The sequence below is a fragment of the Solanum dulcamara genome, chromosome 6, assembly GCF_947179165.1.
Source record: "Solanum dulcamara chromosome 6, daSolDulc1.2, whole genome shotgun sequence".
Lineage (NCBI taxonomy): Eukaryota > Viridiplantae > Streptophyta > Magnoliopsida > Solanales > Solanaceae > Solanum > Solanum dulcamara.
The window spans coordinates 77,708,910-77,713,449 of NC_077242.1; the positions used below are offsets into that span (position 1 = coordinate 77,708,910).

At 30.3% G+C, this 4,540-nt stretch overlaps 1 pseudogene; it reads right to left on the reverse strand.

Annotated features, from left to right (window-relative positions):
• Positions 1-73: 73 nt before the first annotated feature.
• On the reverse strand, positions 74-2,134 carry LOC129893014 (60S ribosomal protein L10-like; annotated as a pseudogene).
• Positions 2,135-4,540: the final 2,406 nt, after the last annotated feature.

Genomic DNA, 4,540 nt, shown 5'->3' on the forward strand with positions numbered 1-4,540 from the left:
GCTAAAAAAAACTACACTAGCTACTAAACAACATATGATATAGTGTACATAGCATCATGAATCATATTCAGTCTCAAACAGTCCCTGGTAAAAATGCATGTCCAGGGTTACCTTGCAGCTAATGGTCCATGACAGCCAAGGAGCTGGAAGCCAAAAAAAGAAAAGAACTGAAAGTATGAACTTAGTTACATGTACAATGCTGACCATGTTACATAATACCAGATAGAATATGAGGATTATGCTATGGTAAGTACATATACTTCAGTAACTTGGTTCATGGAAGACAATCTAGCACTATGCCTTATACAATGAATGCATCAGAGAAGGAAATTTAGCTGTTGATTGACTAAAGATAGAGTGATTCTTGGTTTGTTTAGTAAAGTCTCGTTTTTTTATAGGGGCAGGTTCTTGCTAGGACAGCCTAACAGGACACTTATCGTTCTTCATATTAAACTAACAATTGCCGGATTGGGGATTTCTGCCGTTATAAAAAAAGGTTCTATTAGGGGTACAAAATGAATGTCGAACCTTAGCATTGACACCATCTGGCACGATCCTGTTCTCAGCTCTCCATTTCAGGTAATCGCTACGTTTGAAAGGTGTGAACCCCCTGAAATGCAAGAGAAAACGCGGGTATAAGAACCATCTTAGAGTGTCGAGATTTTATAACAATCCTGTGTCTTTGCAGAAAACTTTTATGTCAAATCTGATAGCATTAGCGGCAAATTATAGGAATAAGTTCAGCTGAAGCAGATAAAGCAATACCATTTACTGCTGACGATGATTTTCTGGCGACCAGGAAACTTGAACTTTGCACGACGGAGAGCTTCTTGGGCATGATGAGAGTTTGAATCCCTGCATCTAACAGACAACAGCACTTGGCCAATAGAAATACGCGCACAAGTACCAAGAGGCTTGCCGAATGCTCCCCTCATACCTGTCTGGAGCCTATCAGCTCCAGCACAGGACAACATTTTGTTTATGCGCAAAACATGGTAAGGGTGAGCTCTGACCCTCAGATGAAAACTATCTTTTCCTGCATTCTTGGCCATGTACTTGTTGCACGCGATACGTGCAGCTTCCAATGCCTCACTAGACACATTCTCTTTCTCCCAACTAACCAAATGCACACAGCACGGGAACACATCGACCCCCTTTTTCTTCATGCCACATCGTAAATCCTGATCTTAGGATCAGGCACACCACGACAAAATCGCGATTTCGGATAGGGCTTTCCCTTTATTTGTCGATAACACCTAGCAGGTCCTACAACCAAAAAAGCAATTCCAGTGACCAATGTACGTAATCTAGTACTTTTGCAAGTCTTGTTGAAGTAATCTAAACAGAGTGTAGAACCCAAACTTGCTGTCATCTATTGTATTAATAATTGAGTGTCCATATGATATATTCAGAATAGAACCCAAACTTGACAGCAAAATAAGAGCACAGTAACCTACCAAAACATTTTTTCTTTTAAAAAACACAATTTATCCTCTTCTAATCCAAGAAAATACAAATCCCCACCCCAGAAAGTAAATTCAGAAGAATTCCCATGTTAACATCTTCTCCACACTTCAAAAAATCCAAACTTGACAACTAGATAATATCATAGCAGAAAAAACACATGCAAAAATTCTTAATCCCAAGTTGACAGAGTTATCTTATACATGCGCTCGCATCTATGCGAGGTAACAGGTTCCTCATATAACTCTACACATGTGCTGTTGTGAACATGTTATAAATAATTAAGATGCGCACAAACTAACTTAAACAATATAGATATAGAGAAAAAGACATGTCATAAATAATCAGTACTCAAATAATCCGGCTATAGAGAAAAAGATAAGTCATAATAATCATGGTGTGCACAAATAACTGACTCAAACAATCCGGATATAAAAAAAAAAGATAGGTCATAAATAATAGAGGTACGCATAAACTAACTCAAATAATTTAAATATAAAAAAATAAATACGTCATAAATAATTGAGATAGTGCACAAACTGACTCAAATAATACAGATATAGAAAAAAAGATAGACAATGAAGTGATTTTAGTTTAGAAAACTAACTTCTTCCCATGGCAGTTGGCAGAGTAGATGTTACTCTAGTTGTTTCTGCAAGGTTCCAGCAGCTCAAAATGTAAAACAAGAAAATAAGATGAAATTCTTCAATATATCCCATATTTATACATATCTTCCACCGCATTTTTTGACATACATATGTAAACATCAACACTTGTACTGAAATGGGAACAAGAGAAATTTAGTTAAAATTTCTTTTATCAGTCTTTGTGTAGAATCTTCAAGTCAAAAAGAGATAGAATATATATAATATAATAATATCAACATAATGCCGTTTAATTTGGTTTTATTTGTCATTTATGTTCTTCAATTTTTTTAATGTGCACAAATATGCATTTAAATTTGTATAAAGTTGAATAAATAGACATACATATTCTACTTAGCATCTTACATATAGTATGTCACGTAGAACGCGTATGTCTACTTATTTAATTTTATACAAATTTAAATATTTATTTATACACACTCAAAATTGAAAAATATAAATATTAGATAAAACCAAATTAATTAATATAATAATATGGTACATGAATTCTACTGTAAAGCTACCTTAAAATGTAAGGAATTTGGCTCTAATTTTACAAGTGTCTATTTTTGCACCAAAAAAAGTGAAAACAAATAATAACCAGAGAGGTGAAAAAGAATTTTCAAAAACCTATCAAATCACTTGAATTGAATTGTGTTAAGGTTTATCTAACATGTGTTCAATACAAAAAATGTTTTTCAATTATCTTTAAATCACTCTTTATTAAATGTTACAAGTTACGTCAAAACACATGCAAATCAGAATTTTCAAAAAATTATATATAGCATTAGAAAAATGCAACTAACAAAATTGTTCTTATTAAATACAACTTAATAATCATGACTCATAAAAATAACGATAAATCATGATTTCTAAACATAACCTATTAATCACATAAGTTGCATTTGATAAATGCGATTTAAAAGGAATTATCAAGTTATGAATTACAAACCACATTAGGAGGAAGAAACATATGGTATTGTCTCTAAGCTGCAATAGCCACTTTAATTTGGCTTATTTCATTGTATGCTAAATTTTGTTACAAATCAAAAATACAAAAACAAATAATATATGCATTCTAATTTCTGTGCTTATAATTCATCAACTACAATTTATATATTACTACTAGTCTTTGTATAACTTGCATTTGGACCAAACAAATTCATATAAAATAAATTGAAAAGAATGCAATTTAATTTTGTCAATAACATTCTTTCTGTGTATTTATTCATATACGTATAGGTTTTAATTGAGTAATAAAATCTTCAATTTCATATTTTCAATTTTGAGTTATGTGATATCTAATGCACTTCTTTGAACTTTTTCTTAAGAATTCATTAGAAGAGCTTACAATTACACTTAATTAGTAGTGTCATAGTGTTATTGTAGTTTGTTTACTTAAGAAAATAAAAAGTTGTATCTAAACTTATTAAAGTTTTGTTTGTTAATGGGTATTAAAAAATTGTTAGTTGCTAAAAAAAAGAAGAAGCAGCTTACAATTAAATGAAGTTATTGTAAAATTAAATTTCAAATAAGAGAGATTAAAAGGTTTATATAAATCGTCTCTAAAAATGTCTTTTTTTAATAGTATTTTTCAGTAGGGGTGTGCATCAGTCTGTTTGATTAGATTTTATGTATTATTAATTCAATTTATCAGTTTTCGCTTTTTCAAATACGCTAAACCAATAACCAAACTAATACAATATTTTTTATTGGTTTCCAGTTTATCGATTTTTGGTCCTTAACGATTTAGTTTTCGGTTTAACCAATAAGAAAATGCTCATAAAATAGTTATCTGACTTCTCCAACAATTTGGCACGACAAGACAATAATGTAACTTCACGGAATATTTATAACGTAGAAACAATAATAACTAACATAAAAAGAACTATATAAGTGTAACACAAATAAAAAAACTTGGGCAATAATGTCAATTAAAAGCTAAAGGACAAATATAGTAACCAACAAAGTAGTAATATCAATTATGTAGGGGCAAAGTAGAAATTACTAATGTCATAATGAGTTATCAGTTTACCCAATATTTCAATATTGAAAAATCAATATCAAACCAATAATCGATAAATTTATTTTATTAAATCATTAAAAATCCATTAATCTAATAACAATAATCCAATATTTTTTTTCAGTTTGATTTATTGACTGATTCGATTTTTCAACTCCCCCGTATTTTTCAGCTTAAACTCTTTAGGAAAGGGTAAACTTTTTCAAACTTCTTTGGATTTTAAATTCTCATATACAAATTTAATTATTAAATTAAAAAAATATTTCTTTTCCGTAAATACATAATCAACTGATATTTTTTAAATATTTAGTGTGACTTTACATAAAGAAAGAGTAAAAACATATATTTTTTTTAAAATAAAAATAAAAATAAATTTAATTTTCTATATTGACCCGTGCATGATACGGGT